General features: G+C 37.3%; 1 long non-coding RNA gene across 2 annotated transcripts in view; it reads right to left on the bottom strand.

Annotated features, from left to right (window-relative positions):
* The window catches only part of LOC138915401 (uncharacterized), a 113105-nt gene that overhangs the window by 7900 nt on the left and 84304 nt on the right, over positions 1-20901 (bottom strand). The gene's annotated exons all lie outside the window — the stretch shown is intronic.

Genomic DNA, 20901 nt, shown 5'->3' with positions numbered 1-20901 from the left:
ACTAAAAATTGGTATCCATCCATAAACAAAAGTGCCTCTGTGGCAGTTGTGGGATCCAGCACCACATGCCTAGAGACGGGAGGAGTCTTGCCCACCTGTGCATTGGGTAGTAGGCAGACAAACCTTGGTATGGGTGTGGAACCAGCAGAAGGCAGCAAACTGGTATTAACCCCTGTCAGCCACAGTCAGGGAAAAACTGGAGAGTGCTAACTTGAGTAGACACCCATAAATGAGAGACTTTGTAGAAGTCTAGTCTTCTCAAGGAGAGATTCCGGCACTCTACTGGAGCAAATATACATATGTATATATATGAGTTTGATGCATTGGAGAGGGTAAGAGGGAGGGTACAGTGTGGGGATGAATTAGCCTGCAGCAACCTCTGCCAATAAGGAAAGGGAGAGTGGTAAGTGAGGACTTGCCTTCCCCAGCCATATGGGATGATGTTAGAGAAACGTGTTTCTGTCTAGCAGCAACCAGAGTATTGACACAGGTACTCCATGACTGGAGAGGCGGAGGAGATCAGGAAAGAAACAGAGAACATTATCAAAGAGCATTAAAGGGACATGGTTCCTGCAGACTGTGTTCAGGACTCTAGCAGGAAACCTACCCATGAACCAATGGGAGAACTTCACCTGAGAATCTGCCCACCTGGCACAAAGGCAACCCCAAATACCCCAAGTGCCAAACCCACAACTCCCCTCACTCTGTAGGGGGCTTCTTGTGCATCGTCATGAGTACAACAGCAAGAGCAATCTCCAGCAAACAGGGAATGTGCTCAGAAAATCAGGCCAGGGTCTGTGGGCAAGGGAGTGACAAATAAAATTGGCAAGCAATAGGATATATTGGAGTATATGAGGAAGCCATTTGGTGTAAACCTAATTTGGCTTGACCTTGTTTTTCCAAAAGGACCTGACCCCGTGGCCATTGAGTATGCATTGTATATCTGCTTTACACATTCCCTATGGCAATAACAAAGGCCCTTGAGATAAAGGTGTAACTGCCCTCCCCTCCCAATGTTGGCATTTCCTTAAGGATTAAGTATCTTTCCTTAGGCTAGGAACTGATTGCTGTGCTCACCTGTGACCACTCAGCTCAAGACAACAGACTTGCTTCCTGCTGTGCCCGCCAAGATAGCAGACCCCCTACCTGCTGTGTCCATCGAGCACTGTGCCGACAGGGCAATCTTGTGACTATTGTGGGAGGGACATTACAATCAGTTGTGAAACATCCTGTTTGAGGGTATATAACCACTCTGTATACCTCATTTCTTTGGTGCCCTTTCTTCCTTCAGGAAGAAAGGCGTCGGGCCATGGTCCTCAGATTTTAGCTCAGAATAAACTCTCCCAAATTTTCATTTATAGATTGGTTATGGATTATTTTCATCAACAGGAGAAACCACAAACTTTAGCTGTATTGCCACTTTCTGGAAAACAAAAGCAAGGTTTCCAGCAGCCAAACTGATGAATTATAAAATCCAGAGAAGGCATACAAGCTTAAGAATTCAGCCACAAGAGGGAGTAAGACACATGAAGCAGGTTTATCCATACAAGGTTGGAGAAAATCCCAGATATAAGCAGGACCACCAAAAAATATCTTTCACCTGAAGACAACTAATAAAGATCTAAGAAAGTGTCTGCTACTTCAAATGCAAAAACACCAATGTAAGACTCCAAAGAAGATGAAGAATCAAGGAAATATGTCATCACAAAAAATAACAATAATCCTTCAGCAGGTGAACTCAAACACACAAACTTTTGCTATTTAGGTGATAAAGAATTCAAACACCTGTTATGAGGAAACACAACAAGGTATAACAAAACACAGACAATTCAAATAAATCAGGAACACAATACATTAACAAATTGGAAAAATTAACAAAGAAAGAGAAATCATAAAAAAGAACCAAAAAGAAATTCTGGAGCTGAAAAATTCAATGAATGAATTTAAAAATGCAATAGAGAACATCTATAGCAGAATAAAACAAACAATAGAGAAAATAAGTAAGCTAAAGACCTGGCTTTGAAATAATCCACTCAAATGAGGACAAAGAAAAAAAGGATGAAAAAGAGCAAAGAAAGCCTATGTGAGCTGTGGGACACCATCAAATGTACAAATATTAGAATAACTTGAGTTCCAGAAAAAGAAGAAAGAGAGAAAAGGGTGAAAGTTTATTAAAAAATAATACATGAGAATTCCCCAAACCTGGGGAGAGACTTGGCTATCCAAGTTTAAGAAGCTAGTAACTCATCCCATTATCTCAATGCAAAATGACCTTCTCCAAGACATGTTATAATGAAACTGTCAAAAACCTAATACAAAGAGAGAATCTTGAAAGTAGAATGAGGATAAAAGATTATAACCTACAACAGAACCACAGTGAGGATATCATCTGCTTTCTCAGCAGAATGCTAAAGGGCAGGAGAGAGTGGAATTACATATTGAAAGTGTCAAAAGACAAAATTGCCAACCAAAAATACTTGATCTGGAAAAGTTATCCTTCAGACATGAAAGAGAAATCAAGACTTTCCCAGACAAATAAAAAGATGATGGAGTTTATCACCACCAGACCTGTCTTGCAAGATATGCTGAAAGGAGTTCTTCAAGTTAAAATAAAAAAAATGGTAAAGTCACATGAAAATATACAAAAAATACAACACACTAGTAGAGGTAAATATGGAGTCAGATTTAGAAAACTCTTTCTGAAATAGGATGATGTGTTAACTTCTTGACTATAAAGCTTAAAGCAAAAGAATTTAAAAATAACTATAGCTACTATAATTTGTAAAAGAATATACAATACAAAAAGAGGTAAACTGTGACATCAAAAATATAAAAGGAGAGAGTAAAAGGGTGAAGCTTTGGTATGTGATTGAAGTTAAGTTGTTATCAGCTTAAATCAGATTGTTTTATCTATAAGGTATATTATGTAAGCCTGATGGTAAACACAAAACAAAAACATACAGTGATGCACAAAAGACACAGAAAGCAAAATATGAGTATATCATAAAGACAAATCACCAATTCACAAAGGTAGGGAGAAAGAGGAAAAAAATAATAAACTACAAAACAGCCAGAAAGCAATTAATAAGATGGCTTCAGGGTCCGGCCCCATGGTCGATTGGTTAAGTTCATGCACTCCACTGCGGTGGCCCAGGGTTTCACTGCTTCGGATCCTGGGCGCAGACATGGCACCACTCATCAGGCCACGTTGAGGCGGCATCCCATATGCCACAACTAGAAGGACCTGCAGCTAAGATATACAAGTACGTACCAAGGGGGATTTAGGGAGATAAAGCAGGAAAAAAAAAAAAGAAGGATTGGCCACAGTTGTTAGCTCAGGTGCCAATCTTTAAAAAAAAAAGAAAAAATTATTGCAACTGTAAATAAATCAAATTCACCAATCAAAGGCACAGAGTGACTGAATAGATGGAATCAGAAAAGAAGACCTAACACAACAATATGTCGCCTACAACAGACTCACCTCACCTTTAAGCACACACATAAATGCAAAGTGAAGGGATAAAAAAAGATTCTCCATGCAAGTGGAAACCAGAAGAATATCGAGTAGCTACACTTATATCAGACAAAATAGACTTTAATTCGAAAACAATAACAAGAGACAAAGAAGGTCATTATATAAGATAAAAGGGTCAATTCATCAAGAAAATATATCCTAAACATATATGGGAGTACATAAATGTATCAAGCAAATACTAAAAGATCTGAAGGGAAAAATATATGACAACGTAATAATATGAATAATATGAATAATAATGAAGTAGAGGACTTCAGTACTCCACTTTCAGCAGCGGATAGATCAAGGTAGAAAATCAACAAGGAAGCATTGGATTTAAATCATAATTTAGAACAAATGGACCTAACAGACATTTATAGAACATTTCATCCAGCAGAAACAGAATAGATATTCTTCTCATGGGCACACAGAAAATCCTCCAGAATAGATGATATGATAGGCCAGAAAACAAGCCTTAGCCAATTTAAGAAGATTGAAATCATACTAAGTATCTTTTCTGGTCACAGTAATATGAAACTAGAAATCAATAATAGGAGGAAAAGTGAATAGACGTTTTCCCAAAGAAGACATCTAAATGGCTAACAGGTACATAAAAGATGCTCAACATCACTTATCATCAAAGAAACATCAAATCAAAATCACAATGAGCTATCACTTCACATCTGTTAGAATGACTATCATCAAGGAGACAAGAGATAAGTATTACTGAGGATATGGAGTAAAGAAAACCCTTGCAAAAGGTTAGAGGGAATGTAAATTTGTACAAGCACTATGGAAAACAGTATAGAGGTTCTTCAAAAATTAAAATTATGGGGTGGCCCCATGGCCTAGTATTTAAATTTAGCATGTTCCACTTCAACTGCCCAAGTTTGGCTCCCAGGTGCAGACCTACACCACTCATCAGTGACCATGCTGTTACAGCAACCCACATACAAAAAATAGAGGAAGACTGGCACAGATGTGAGCTCAGTGCAAATCTTCCTCAGCAAAAAAAAAAAAAAAAACACACCTAAAACTATAGCTACACTGTAGTCCAGTAAACCTCCTTCTAGGTCTATATCCAAAGTAAATGAAAATGGCATATCCAAGAGATACCTGACCTCCCATGTTTATTGCAATATTATTTACAATGACGAAGATAGGAAACAGCATATGTGTCCATCAGCAGACTAATTGATAAAGAAGATGTAGTATGTGTGTGTATATAGAGAGAGGGGAAGACATATACAATGGAATATTATTCAGCCATGAGAAGGAAGGAAATCTTGTCATTTGCAACAACATGGATGGATCTTGTGGGCACTATGCCAAGTGAGATAAGCCAGACAGAGAAAGACAAACACTGTACGATATCACTAAAATGTGAATTTATAAAAGCCAAACTTGTAGAAACAGAGAGTAGAATGGTGTTTACCAGGGGCTGGAGGATGAGCAAACTTTAAATGTGCAGCCTTAAGATGAATTGTTATGGAGCTCTAATGCACAACATAGTGATTATAGTCAATAGCACTGTATTAGATACTTCAAATTTGCTAAGAAGAGGTGACATAAGCATCATGGCAGAGTGATATGTTCCCTTTGTCTCTTCCCTCTAAGTTACAACCAATAGGACATCCACAGATTAACAAAGGACGCTTTGCAAAGCACACTAGAATGCCTTAAAGATCCATACATCTATACATCTGAAGGTGGGTGGACTGGACCTTGTTGGGGTGGTAGAACCAAGGGAGCAATGACTGCAGCTCCTGAGACTGGGGGATCTAGGAACTGAGGCTTCATCTGCAACCAGAAGCCCCAGGAACTGTGGTAGCACCTGCAAACAGAAGCCCCAGGGAGCCAGGCAGCCCACACTCCCAGAGGTGCCAGGAATTGCTGCAACACCCATGACCAACTGCTCCAGGAGCCACAATGCTGCCTGCAACTCAGCAGACTCCCACTCCTTCCAGTGGCAGTGCCTTTGACCCAGCCCTTCCAGCGGCAAGTGCTGCATCCAAGACCCCAGTACTCCTGGCAGTGGTGATGGTACCTGTGACCTGAGGTTCTAGGAACCACAGTGGTAACTCACAACTCTGCCTCTTCCCCTTCCCCAGCAAGGACAGGTGGCCTCCAGGACCTGAGGTTACAGGGACCACAGTGGTGTCTAAAACTCAGCCTCACTCCAACCCAGCAGCAGCACCTTTGACACCAGCCCACCCAGCAGCAATGCTGCATACAAGACCTTGGGCTCCCAGCAGTAGTGATGGTGCCCCTGACCTGAGGGTCCAGGAACCGCACTAGTGCCTGAGACCAGAGGCTCCAGGAACCTTGGCAGTGCTCATGACCCAGATACCCCTCCCCTCCATGGCAGTGGCAGTGTCACCTGTGGCCCCAGCCCACTTAGCAGTATCAATAACACCAGTGAAACAACTGTCTCCAGAAAACCTGGGAGCAGTAGCCCAGATGGCATATATGTCAGCACAGCCACAGCCCATGGACAGCCCAGTAACAGTGATAGTGGAGCAAACAACTCTTTTCCTCCACCCCAGCTGCAAAGGTATGTGGAACATTTACCGACCCCCACCCCTCCGCCCTGCCACCTGTGGCAGCAGCAACTTCAGACCTAAAAAACCCAGACATTGCAGAGGTGATCCTTTTTCCCCATCCCACTCTACCCCTCCCCAACACAGCAGTATGGGAACATGCAACCCAGGCAATTCTGGAAACAGCAGAGGTACTCTCTAGCCTGTTGACCTTGGTATCAATGCCTGCAATTTCAGAAACACCATAAGCAGCAAGGTATCAGCAACCTCAGAGCCACAAGCAGCACAAGGAGGGCACTGATTACACCTCTGCCAGAGCCAGTGGAGAGTGAAAAGTACAGGCCCTTAAATACAACAAGAAGCAGCTCAGAATCAATATAAAAGAAGCCTTTCCCAAATAAGAAAGGTGTTTGCTACCACAAATATGCCAGCAGAGGAAGAACTTATCAAGCACAGTGAAAAACTACAGTAACAGATATCACAAAATGACAATTCTCCAGAAACCAAACTTGAAGTCACAGAAGATTGTGACCTAACTGACAGAGAATTCAAAAGAATTCTGTCCTGAAGAAACACTATGAGCTACAAGAAAACTCAGAAAGACATTTTAATAGGCTCAGGAATAAAATTAATGAACAGAAGGAGTATTCACCAAATAGATTGAAACTCTAAAGAAAGAACTAAACGGAAATTCTGGAACTGAAGCACTCAACAAAAGAAATGAAGAATAAAGTAGAAAGCAGAAGATATGACAGAGAATTAGGGAGCTCAAAGACAGAAATCTGGAAATAATCAAGGTGAAAGAGGAGAGAGAACTAACCTTTTTTTAATGGAGAATTTTATGAGAAATACCTGACTCGATTAGGAAAAGCAGCATAAAGATAAAAGGTATCCCAAAAGGAGAAGAGAGAAACAAGAGAGCAAAGAGCTTATTCAAAGAAATAATAGCTGAGAACTTCCCAAACCTGAGGAAAGACCTGGATATACAAATACATAAAGCTAATAGAACACCTATTTATCTCAGTGGAAAAAGACCTTCTCCAAGGCACATTATATTAAAACTGTCAAAAGTCAATGACAAAGAAAGTATATTAAAGGCAGGCAGAGAAAAAAGACAATAACCTCCAATGGCCCCCTCATTAGACTACCAGTGATTTCTCAGCAGAAATTTTATAGGTCAGGAGAGGGTAAAATGATATATTCAAAATATTGAAAGACTGTCAGCCAAGAATACTGTATCCAGTAAAGTTATCTTCCAAATATGAAGGCGAAATAAAGGCTTTTCCAGGCACACACACACACACACACAAAGCTGAGGGAGTTTATGGCCACTAGATCTGCCTTATAAGAAATTTGAAAAGAGCTCTCCTATCTGAAATGTAAAGGCAAAGTTATACAAAACTTCAAGAAAGGTGATAAATACACAGTTAGAATCAGAATATTGCAACTCTATATCAGAATAGGTTGGTAAAACACATACTCATAATGTAAAAGCTAAAGTGAAAGAAACATTAAAAATAACTATAACCACTAAAATCTGGTAACAAAGTCACAAAACAAAAAAAGGTTAATTTGTGACAACAATAACATAGAAGAGGAAGAGGAAAAGGACATAATCTGCATAGGCAAACAAAGAAAAAGTACTATCAGAAGAAAAAGGGCTATCTCATCTATGAGATCTTTTATACTAACCTATGGCAATCACAAAACAAAAATTCAAAGCAGAGTCACAAAACATAAAAGAAGAGGAAACTGAAAAACACATCACAGAAAACCACCAAATTGAAATGGCAGACATAAAAATAAGGAAGAAGAAATAGTGGAAATAGAGAGAAACCAAAAAACAATAGATAAAACGGCAATACGGAGTCCTCATATATCAATAATTGCCCTAAATTTAAAAGGATTGAATTCTCCAATCAAAAGACACAGAGTGAATGGATGGATTAAAAAACAGACCCAACAATATGCTGCCTCCAGGAGACTCATCTCAGCTCTAAACAGAAAGATAGGCTCAGAGTGAATGGATGGAAAATGATACTCCAATAAAATGGCAACCGAAAGAAAGTGAATGTAGTCATACTTATATCAGACAAAATAGACTTTGAGCCAAAAAAGATAGGAAGAAACAAAGATGAACATTATATGATGACAAAGGGAACAATCCACAAAGAAGACATAAATGTATTAATATACATGCACCTAACATAGGAACACCAAAGTATACAAAATAATAACAGATCTATATAAAGAGAGAAATTAACAGCAACACAATAATAGTTCAGGACTTTAATGCCCCACTTACATCAACGTATAAATCATCCACACAGAAAGCCAACAAGGAAACATCAGCCTTAAATGAAACACTAGTCAAGAGGGACTTAATAGGTATATAAAGAACATTGGATCCAAAAGTAGCAGAACACACATACTTCTCAAGTGCACATGGAACATTGTCAAATATAGACCATATTTTGGGAAACAAAGAAAGTTTCAATAAATTTAAGAAGATTGAAATCAGCAGCCAGCCCTGTGGCTGAGCAGTTAAGTTCACATGCTCCATTTTGGCGGCCAAGAGTTTCACTAGTTTGGATCCTGGTTGTGGACATGGTACCATTCGTCAAGCCATGCTGAAGTGGCATCCCACATAGCACAACTAGAAGGGCTTACAACTAGAAATACAAGTATGTACTGCAGGGATTTTGGGAGAAGAAAAAGGAAAAAAAAGATTGACAAAAGATGTTAGGTCAGGTGCCAATCTTTAAAAAAAAAGGAAGATTGAAATCATATCAAGTATCTTTCCCAACCATAAGGACATGAAACTAGAAATTGACTACAAGAAGTGGGCTGGTAAAGTAACAGATATTGTGGAGATTAAACAACATGTTAGTGAACAACCGATGGATCAACGAAGACATCAATGGAGAAATCAAAAAATACCTGGAGACAAATGAAAGCACAATATATCAAAATCTAGGGGATGCAGCAAAAAGTGGTACTAATAGGGATGTTTATAGCAATACAGGCCTACCTCAGAAACAAAATAAATCTCAAATAAACCATCTAACACTGCCGTAAAGGAAGTAAAAGAAGTAGTAACAAAACCCAAAGTCAATAGAAGGAAATAAATGATAAAAATCAGAGTGGAAATAAATGAAATAGAGACTAGAAAGACAATTGAAAAGATAATAAAACTAAGATCTTGTTCTTTGAAAATATAAACAAAATTGATAAACCATTAGTTAGACTCAGTAAGAAAAAAGGGAGAAGAAAAATAAAATCAGAAATGAAAGAAGAGAAATTATAATGGATATTGCAGAAATACAAAGAATTTTAAGGGACTACTATACCCCAACAAATTGGATAGCCTAGAAGAAACAGATAAATTTTTAGAATCATACAACCACCCAAAACTGAATCAAGAAGAATAGAGAATCTTCACACACCAATCACCAGTAAAGAGGTTGAAACAGTAATCAAAAAGTTCCCAGAAACAAAAGTCCAGAACCAGATGGCTTCTTTGATGAATTCTACCCAACATTCAAAGATTTAATATTTATCCCTCTCAAGCTCTTCTAAAAAATTGAAAGGAAGGGGTTCTTCCTAACTTATTTAATAAGGCTAACAGTACTCTGATACAAAAACCAGACAAGGACAATATGAAAAGGGAAAATTACAGGCCGATATCACTGATGAACATAGATGTAAAAATCCTAAACAAAATAATAGCACATTGAATAAAACAATACATTTTAAAAAAGCATATACCACAATCAAGTAGGATTTATTCTAATGACACAGAGATGACTCAACATCAGCAACTCAATCAATGGGATACACCACATTGACAAAATGAAGAATAAAAATCTCACCATCATCTCAAGAGATGCAGAGAAAGTATTTGACAAAATTCAGTATCCATTTATTATAAAAACCCTCAATAAAATGAGTATAGAAGGAAAGTATCTCAACATAATAAAGGCCATATACAACAAACTCACAGGTAACATCATACTCAATGGTGAAAAACTGAAAGCCTTCTAAGTACAAGAAGATGACAAGGATACCCACTCTCGCCATTCTTATTCAAAATAGTATTGGAAGTACTAGACAGAACAATAAGGCCAGAAAAAGAAATAAAATGTACCCAGATTGGAAAGTATAAAATAAAACTTGTCACTATTTGTGGATGACATGATTTTATACAAAGAAAATCCTGAAGAGGGGCTGGCCTGGTGGCACAGTGGTTAAGTTCATGTGGTCCAAATCGGTGGCCTGGGATTCACAGGTTCAGCTCCTGGGAGTGGACCTACAAACTGCTCATCAAGCCATGCTGCGGAAGGATCCCACATACAAACACAGCAAGATTGGCACAGATTTTAACTCAGGGACAATCTTCCTCAAGCAAAAAGAGGAAGATTGGAAACAGGTGTTAGTTTTAGGGCCAATCTTCCTCACTAGAAAAAAGAAAAAGAAGAAAACCCTAAAGAATCTACAAAAATATTATTAGAAATAATTAAAATAAATAGTAAATTTTCAGGGTAGAAAATCAACATACAAAAATAATTTGTTTCTATAGACTAAGAATAATCTAGCAAAAAAAGAAATCAAGAAGATAATCCCACTTACAATTGCAACAAAATGAATAAAATACCTTGGAATAAATTTAACCAAGGAGGTGAAAGCCTTCTATACTGAAAACTATAAGGCATTGTTGCAAGAAATTGAAGATATAAAGAAATGGAACAATATTCCATTCTCACAGATTAGAAGAATTAACATAGTTAAAATGTCCATATTACCTAAAGCAATCCTCAGATTCAATGCAATCTCAATCAGAATCCCAATGACATTTTTCATGGAAATAGAACAAAGAATCCCAACATTTATATGGAACAAGAACAGACCCAGAAGAGCCAAAGCAATCCTGAGAAAAGAGAATAAAGCTGAAGGTATCACACTCTGTGGTTTCAAAATATGCTACAAAGCCATTTAATCAAAACAGCATGGTACTAGCAGAAAAACAGACACACAGATCAATGGAACAGAACAGAGATCCCAGACATGAACCCACACATCTATGGACAGCTAATTTTTGACAAAGGATGTACAATGGAGAAAAGAAAGTTTCTTCAATAAATAGTGTTGGGAAAAGAGGATAGCCACTTGCAAAAGAATGAAAGTAGATCACTCTCTTATACCATATGCAAAAATTAACCGAAAGTGGATTGAAGACTTGAATATAAGGCCTGAAACCATAAAAATTCTAAAAGAAAACATAGGCAGTACACTTTTTGACATCAGTCATAACATTACATTCTTGAATATGTCTCCTCCAGCAAGGGAAACAAAGGGAAAAATAAACAAATGGCACTACATGAAAACTAAAAACCTTCTGCACGGCAAAGGAAACCATAAACAAAATGAAAATACAACCTACCAATTGGGAGAAGATGTTTGCAAAGCATATATCTGATAAGGGATTAATATGTAAAATATATAAAGAACTCATACAACTCAACAGCAAAAAACTTACAACTTGATTAAAAAATGGGCAGAGAATCTTAACAGAAATTATTCCAAAGATATAAAGATGGCCAACAGGCTCATGAAAAGGTGTTCAATATAACTAATTATTAGGGGAATGCAAATCAAAACCACAAGAGATATCACCTCACGACTGTCAAAATGGCTACTATTATAAAGACAAGAAATAACAAATGTGGAGAAAAGGGAAATTTCATACATTGTTGGTAGGAAGATAAACTGGTGCAGTCGCTATGGCAAACAGTATGGAGATTTTTTAAAAATTAAAAATAGAACTACCATGTGATCCAGATATTCCATTTCAGGTTATTTATCCAAAGAACATGAAAACACTAATTTGAAGAGATATGTGCACCCCTATGTTCATTGCAGCATCATTGACAATAGCCAAGACTTGGAAGCAACATATTAAAATATTTCAAAGATTGTATAGATAGTTTTCTTAAAAGAGTACACTTTTTATGTCACCCAAAGAACACGTAATAATTGTTAGTTAGCAACAGAACTGATTTAAGTATGTGTAACCAGAGGAAAGTATGAGTATTTATTTTTTGAAATACAATAGAAACATATAATACATATATACACTTACATGTAATTTTTTTCTAGTCTCTGAATAGTTGAAAAACACACTGATAAGGAGAACAGATCAGTGGTTACCAAGGGGAAGAAGTTGGGGGGTGGCAAAACTGGTAAAGGGTCACTTTTGTATGGCGATGGTAGACAACTAGACTTTTGGTGGTGAACACAATGTAGTCTATGCAGAAATAGAAATATAATGATGTACACCTGAAATTTATATACTATAGTAAACCAAGGTTATCTCAATAAAAAAAAAAATTGCCAAGAAACTGGATCTTATATATTCTCACCACAAAAAATAAATGGTAATTATTTGACATGATTGAGACATTAGCTAAAGGCTCAGATGGTAATCATATAGCAACATATAAATATATCAAACGAACACATTATATACCTTAAATTTGCATGATGGTATATGTTAATTATATCTCAATTTTTTAAAATATTTCTAATTATAAATAATTCTGAGAGTTTTCTCTAATTTGCAAGGACCACTCATTCTCCTGGGATAACACCATGCTTATTAACTTACTAATAATTTTATTTTCCTTTGTTGATCATTTATTTTTCACATATTAAAGTACTGCACAGATTGTATAGTTTTCTTAAATGAGTATGGTTTCTATACCACCCAAAGAAAATGTAATAATTGTTATTTAGCAACAGAATGGATTTAAGTAAATATGTGTAACCATGGGAAAGTATGGGTATTTATTATTTGAGATACAATGTTATCATATAATAATATTATATATATACTATGCACATAATTTTTTTCTAGTCTCTTTGTATATTTTAAAATTAAACTTTGAGCACTTATAAACAATCCCTGGACAGTTTTCACATCCATTTCATTTCTGAAATCTAATAAGTACAGTTAAGATTTTCTATCTCTGCTTTTAATCTACTAAATCACTTTTTCTAAAAGCAGAGTATTTATAATATTCTATGAACCATTTTATTATTCCAGAAGGTCCCCTTTTCTTTCATGTTAGAAGTACTTATCAGCAAAGGGAGCTTCTTTGGTATGCTGTTTTTTCCTTCCTTATTTCTTTGTTTTCCTAGTGTTTTGACATATTCTGTTTTCCTAGTCCCCTTGATATCTAAAAAAAGCTCAGCTTCAAAAGCAGTAGAATATGAAATTATTTTAAAGTTTATGCTTTCAGCTTTTTATGTCTTCTACAAGCGAGCTTTGTTGGTTGGAGAAATAAAACAATCTGTCTCTATATCCTCTCATCTTCTCCAAATCCAAATTTATCAAACACAGGACTTTCCTATATATAAATCAACATAATGTGGGGACATGACTTATTTTCAGTAATAAAACGGAGTGGAGTGAAATGGATCAGAATGTGGTCAGAAGATAATATTTGACTTCTCAATATGAACACTCCTACTCTGTGATGAAAGAATATTTAATGTTTAGGTAAAGAAATCCTAGAATGTATAGGGATCTACTAAACTGTAGTGGCAGGACTTTGAAATTATGAATGCAATGACATATCCTGGACTATTTTCAATAAATATAGAATTGTCAATTTAGTTTTTAATAGAAAAGTAGAATTTCATTTTCAAACATGTGATCAAATACCATTTGGTCACAAAATTTAATTTTCCCTTGGTGAGCTGATTCATTTATTCTGATGTATTCTTATTTCCTTCCTGTGATCAAAAATTCCATTTCAAAGATGCCATGGTAATTTTGAGAAAGAGAGCAGGGCACGGAGAGGTGGAGGACTGTTACTTGCATTATAATATTTTCTGCATTATTTGACTTTCAACTGTGTACAAGCATTAATTTGATTAAAATTAGTTTTACATAATATTTTCCTATTATTACTATATGATAAAACTGTTATATCTATTAACTGGAGAAAATAATTTATTCAGTAAATGTGGTAAATGTATAACTTACTAGGGAGATCTCATCAAGATGGCAGTGTAGGCAGACTCTGAACTCACCTGTCCCACAAATACAACCAGTTTACAACTATTCTTGGGAAAATTAACCTAGAGAGAAACTGAAAACTGGATAAAAACAACCCCCATAAAAAGGGACAATACTGACTGAGGCAGAAGAGGCAGAAATTCCTTCTGGAGTGAAAGAAAGCCACCTTAGGAGAGTAGCATATCTTCACAGCCAGCTGAGCAGGAGACACCCTAAGGTACACAGCCCTCCCTGGAATAGTGGGGACCTTAGCAGGGGCGCATTAGTACTATAAGCATCCTTCAGACTCAGCACAACAGAGATGAGTGTCCGATTATCTGGCTTCACTGGCTATTAACTACAATGGGGGAATACACCCAGAAAAGCTATTGGATGAAAGCTTTTCGAAAAAAACCCAGCTCTTAAAGGGCCCACACACAAATTCAGCTGTCTCAGAGAGCAACCCAAAATCAACAAAAAGAAAGCTGCACAGTCCTTTGGTGAGAAGAGACTCACCTGATATGCTCTGGGTGCTTCTTGGTGAGAGGTAAGAACTCCAGAGACTGAGAGATTGGTGGTGGCCATTGTTGTGCCCTGGTACAGGCATGCTAACACAGACCCTGGAAGACACCATTGAAGTTCTTCCCCTGGCATGTTATCCCAGGAGTCTTCCACACCTGCTAGAGCACTGATTTAATCCAAGTCAGCCAGAGCAGGCAGCCTACACTAGGGACCAGCCCCACCCAACAGGAAGCCGTCAGGCTACTTATCAGCCTGCATAGACTGGGTGCCTTGATCCTCAACAGGCAGGCAAGGGTGTCTGCCCCTGTGGGACAGGGCCTGTGTGAGGACCAGGTGAACTGTGGAGGGCATTGGTGCAGAGATGGGGGCCTCTGCAGTGGGGTGACTTGGTAAGCTCCAGGGTTTGAGAAGTGTACATGGACCAGAGCTGTGTTGACAGTGTGTGTGGACCTGTAAGGGGTGGGGATTATCAGCAGCAGAAGACCTATGCTTCACCAACAGCCACAAAGAGGATTGACCCCACCTTCCAAAGCCTGAAACAGTTGGGTGCTCCTGTGCCTAGGGCCCACCCCACTTAGCTTCAGTCCTAAGAGGGCTGACAGAAGTCTTGCAGGCTTATGGCAACTGTAAGCCCCTGAGCCTAGCAACCAGCTACACTTGATACCTACTCAATTAACAGGAAAACTTCAACAGGACTGTGCTATTAGACCTTGTAGCCAATGGTGCTGGGGATCCCCAAAGAAAGACTTACAAACAGGTGTCCAGGGAGGGAAAAACTAGACTACCAAGGTACCTACAGTAAGAGCAACCCTGCCACATCAGAAGGACGCAAGTAGTCCACACAGGGGTCACGCCTGGATCACTTGGACTGGTGACAAGAGGGAAGCACACTGCGGGGCCTCAAAAGGCGTCTCTTACATAAGTCTACTTCTCCCAGATCAGGAGACATAGCTGACTCACTTAATACATAAACATAATCACAGAGAAAGAGGCATAATGAGGAGGCAAAGAAATACATTCCAAGCAACGGAGCAGGACAAAACTCCAGAAAAAATAACTAAACAAAGCAGAAATAAGCAATCTACCTGACAAAGAGTTCAAGCAAAACTCATAAGGATATTCACTGATACTGGCAGAAGACTGGATGAACACAGTAAGAACATCAACAAAGAACTGGAAAATATAAAAAAGAACCAATCAGAAATGAAGAATACATGGGGCTGGCCCAATGGCACAGCAGTTAAGTGTGCACATCCCACTTCTCGGTGGCCTGGGGTTTGCCGGTTTGGATCCTGGGTGTAGACATGGTAGTGCTTGGCAAAAGCCATGCTGTGGTAGGCATCCCATGTATAAAGTAGAGGAAATGGGCATGGATGTTAACTCAGGGCCAGTCTGCAAAAGAGTTCAGCAAAAAGAGGAGGATTGGAAGTAGTTAGCTCAGGGCTAATCTTCCTCAAAAAAAAAGAAAAAAAGAAATGAAGAATACAATACTGGAAATGAGAAATTCACTAGAGGGACTCAATAGCAGAGTAGATGATACAAAAGAATGGATCAGCGAGCTGCAAGAAAGACTAGTGGAAATTATCCAAGCTGAAGAGATAAAATTGAAAAGAATTAGAAATTATGAAAACAGTCTAAGGGAAATCTGGGACAATATCAAGCACAGTAATATTTGTATTATAGGTGTCCCAGAAGGAGAAGAGACAAAGAGTCAGAGAATCTATTTGAAGAAATAATAGCTGAAAACTTTCCTAACCTAAGGAAGGAAACAGATATTCAAGTATAGGAAGCACAGAGAGCACCAAACAAGATAAACCCAAAGAGGATCACACCAAGACACATTATAATAAAAATGCCCAAAATTAAAGGTAAAAAGAGAATCCTAAAAGCCACAAGACAAAGGCAAGAAGTGACATACAAAGGAAATCCCATCAGGCTATCAGTGGACCTCTCAGCCAAAACCCTACAGGCTAGAAGAAAGTGGCATGACATATTTAAAGTATTGAAAGGAAAAATCACAGCCAAGAATACTGTATCCAGCAAGGTTAATATTCAGAATGGAAGAAGAGATAAAGCATTTCCCAGACAAGCAAAAATTAAAGGAGTTTATCACCAAGAAATCAGTTCTACAAGAAATGCTGAAGGGACTTTTTAAGTGGGAAAGAGAAGACCACAAATAGGGATAAGATAATTATTACCAAAAAAAAAAAAAACAGGCAATAAAATCACTGGTAAAGGCAAAAATATAGTAAAGGTAGCAAACTAAGCACCTATGAAGATAATATGAAGGTTAAAATACAAAAGTACTAAAATTATCTATTTCAATGATAAGAGGGTAAAGGATACACACACACAAAACAAGAGATTAGATACGACTTCAAAAACATAGAATGTGATGGGGGGAGTAAAACAGTAGAGCTTTTAGAAAGAGGTCAAGATAAAGAGACTATCAACTCAATATAGATTGCTATATACATAGAATGTTTCATAGAAACCTCATGGTGGTCACAAACCAGAAACATATGATAAATAAACAAATAAGTAAGAAGAAAGAAATCAAACATATTAATAAAGAAATTCATATGACCACAAGGGAAGAGAGCAAGAGAAGAAGAAAGGAACAGAGAAGAACTCCTAAAACACCCAGAAAAAAAGGGAACAAAATGGCAATAAATACATATTTATCAATAGCTACTTAAAATATCAATGGACTAAATGCTACAATCAAAAGGCATAGGTGGCCAGTTGGATAAAAAAACAAGACCCATATATATGCTGCATACAAGAGACACACTTCAGACCTAAAGACATAAACTGAAAGTGAAAGGATGGTAAAAGATACTCCATGTAAATGACAAAGAAAAGAAAGAAGGAGCAGCAATACTTATCAGACAAAATAGACTTTAAAACAAAAACTATAAGAAGAGACAAAAAAGGGCAACACCGAATGATGAAATGAACAGTCCAACAAGAAGATATAACACTTGTAAATATCTATAAACCCAACATAGGAGCAGCTAAATATATAAAGGAATTATTAACAGACATAAAAGGAGAAATAGACAGTAACACAATAATAGTAGGGGACTTGAACACTCCACTTACACCAATGGATAGATCATCCAAACAGAAGATAAACAAGAACACATTGGCCTAAAATGACACATTACACCATATGGACTTAGTATATACATATATATATATAGATATAGATATAGATATAGAACATTCCATCCAAAAACTATAGAATACACATTCTTTTCAAATGCACATGGAACATTCTCCAGGATTCATCACATATTAGGCCACAAAACAGGTCTCAATAAATTTAAGTCGACTGAAATAATATCAAGCATCTTTTCTGACCACAAATCTATGAAACTAGAAATCAACGACAAGAAGAAAATCAGAAAAGCCACAAAAATGTTGTGATTAAAGAAAATGCTACTGAAGAAAGATTTCGTCAATGAAGGAATCAAAGGAGAAATCAAAAAATACCTGGAGACAAGTGAAAATGAAAATATGACATGCCAAAATCTATGAGATACAGCAAAAGTGGTTCTAAGAGGGAAGTTTGTAGCAATTCAGGCCTGCCTCAACTGTCAGTGTTGCGATCCAATGTACACACCAGGATAGATGCGGAGAGGGCTGATGGCCACTCTGAGTTTATTATAACCAGCATTTCAATATATACATAGCTTACATCTGTTAAATATACACAGGTGTTCTGGACAATGTAATTAGCGAATGCCAAGAATTCTTAGTGATTTCTCAAGTAGCCCTCTCTCAGCATCTCTTTTGATATTATCATGTTATTGCTGTGCTCGTATATTTTTATCTCGGAGCATGCAAGGCCTCCTAGGCAACGGCCCCTCCTGCTCCCCATATCGTGACTCCATCTGTGCCCCCAGGCGATCCTGCCTGGCTTTGGTTGCCTCCCCCTGTAGGTCTTACCTGTCATTGGCTAACCAGCCTTCTCACCTCCGGGTCACAGTTTGTTGGCAAGCCTTTTCCAGTGATTATTAACCCTTCCTGCGTCAGGGGCGGCTACATCAACGAACAAGAAAAATCTCAAATAAACAATCTAAGAGTGCATCTATAGGAAAAATGGATGGGAAAAGAAGAACTAACAATGCCACAAATCAGCAGAAGGAAGGAAATAATAAAAACCAGATCAGAAATAAATGAAATAGAAACTAAAAAAAAAAAACAGTAGAAAAAATTAATGAAACCAAGAGCTGATTCTTTGAAAAGAGCAACAAAATCGACAAACCTTTAGCTAGACTCAACAACAAAAAAGAGAGAAGGCTCAAATAAATAAAATCAGAAATGAAAGAGAAGTTACAATTGACACATCAGAAATACAAAAGTTTATAAGAGAATATTATGAAAAGCTGTATGCCAACAAATTGGATAATCTAGAAGAAATGGATAAATTCTTAGAATCAAGCAACCTTAAAAAACTGGATCAAGATGAAGTAGAAAATTTGAATGGGCCAATTACCTGTAAGGAGTTAGAAATAGTAATAAAAACTCTTCCAAAAAATAAAAGTCCAGTACAGGACACTTTTCCTGGTGACTACAACCAAACATTCAAAGAAGACTTAATACCTATCCTTCTCAAACTCTTTCAAAAATTTGAAGAGGAGGGGAAGCTTCGTAACTCCTTCTACGAAACCAACATTATCCTGATAAAAAAACAGACAAAGACAACACAAATAAAAGAAAATTACAGGCAAATATCACTGGTAAACATCAATGCAAAAATCCTCAACAAAATACTAGCAAATTGAGTGCCACAATACATTAAAAAGATCACACAGCATGATCAAGTGAGATTTATTCCAGGGATGCAGGGATGGCTCAACATCTGCAAATCAGTCAACATGATGCACCACATTAACAAAATGAAGAATAAAAATCTCATGATCATCTCAATAGATGCAGAGAAAGCATTTGACAAGATACAGCATCCATTTATGATAAAAACTCTGAAGAAAATTGGTATAGAAGGAAAATGCTTCAAAATAATAAAGCCCATATATAGCAAACTCACAGCTAACAACATTCACAATGGAGAAAAACTGAAATCTATCCCTTGAAGAACGGGAACCAGACAAGGATGCCCACTTTCCACCACTCTTATTTGACACAGCATAGGAAGTCCAAGCTACAGCAATGAGGCAAGAAAAAGAAATGAAAAGGATCCAAATTGGAAAAGAAGCAGCGAAACTATCACTATTTGCAGATGACATGATTTTATATAAAGAAAAACCTAAGAAATCCACTAAAAAACTTTTAGAAATAGCAGATGAATACATTCAAGTGATGTGATACAAAATCAACATAAAAAATCAGTTGCGTTTCTATACACTAACAATGAAGGAGCAGAAATAGAAACTAAAAATACAATCCCATTTACAATTGCAACAAACAATAAAATACCAAGGAATAAACTTAACCAGATAGGTGAAAGATCTGTACACTGAAAACTATAAAACATTGTTGAAAGAAATTGAAGAAGACACAAAAAAGTGGAAAGATATTCATATCCTTGGATTGGAAGAATTGATGTAGTTGAAATGTCCATACTTCCTAAAGCAATCTACAGATTCAGTGCAATCCCTAAAAGTTCCAACACGTTTTTCAAAGAAGTTGAACAAAGAATCCTAGAATTTATATGGAACAACAAAAGACCTAGAATACCCAAAGGAATCCTGAGGAAAAAGAACAAAGCTGGAGGTAGAACAATCTCTGATTTCAAAATATGCTACAAAGCTATAGTAACCCAAACAGCATGGTACTGGTTGAAAAAGAGACACACAGATCAATGGAACAGAATTGAGAGCCCAGAAATAAACCCACACATCTATGGACAGCTAATCTTCTTCAAGGGAGCAAACAGCATACAATGGAGAAAAGAGAGTCTCTTCAATAAATGGTGTTGGGAAAACTGGACAGCCACTTGAAAAGAATGAAAGTAAACTTACACCACGCACAAAAATCAACTCAAAATGGATTAAAGACTTGAATGTAAGTTCTGAAACCATGAAACTTCTAGAAGAAAAGATAGGCAGTGCGCTCTTTGACATCAGTCTCAGAAGCATATTTTCAAGTACTATGTCTGTCTGGGCAAGGGAAACAAAAGAAAAAAACAAATGGGACTACATCAAACTAAACAGCTTCTGTACAGCAAAGCAAACCATCCACAAAAGGAAAAAACGAACTAACAACTGGGAAAAGATATTTTCAAACAATATACCGGA

This window comes from Equus caballus, chromosome 9 (assembly GCF_041296265.1).
Source record: "Equus caballus isolate H_3958 breed thoroughbred chromosome 9, TB-T2T, whole genome shotgun sequence".
Classification (NCBI taxonomy): Eukaryota; Metazoa; Chordata; class Mammalia; order Perissodactyla; family Equidae; genus Equus; species Equus caballus.
Note: the sequence above shows the minus strand (reverse complement) of the source record. Positions and strands in the feature narration are given on the sequence as shown.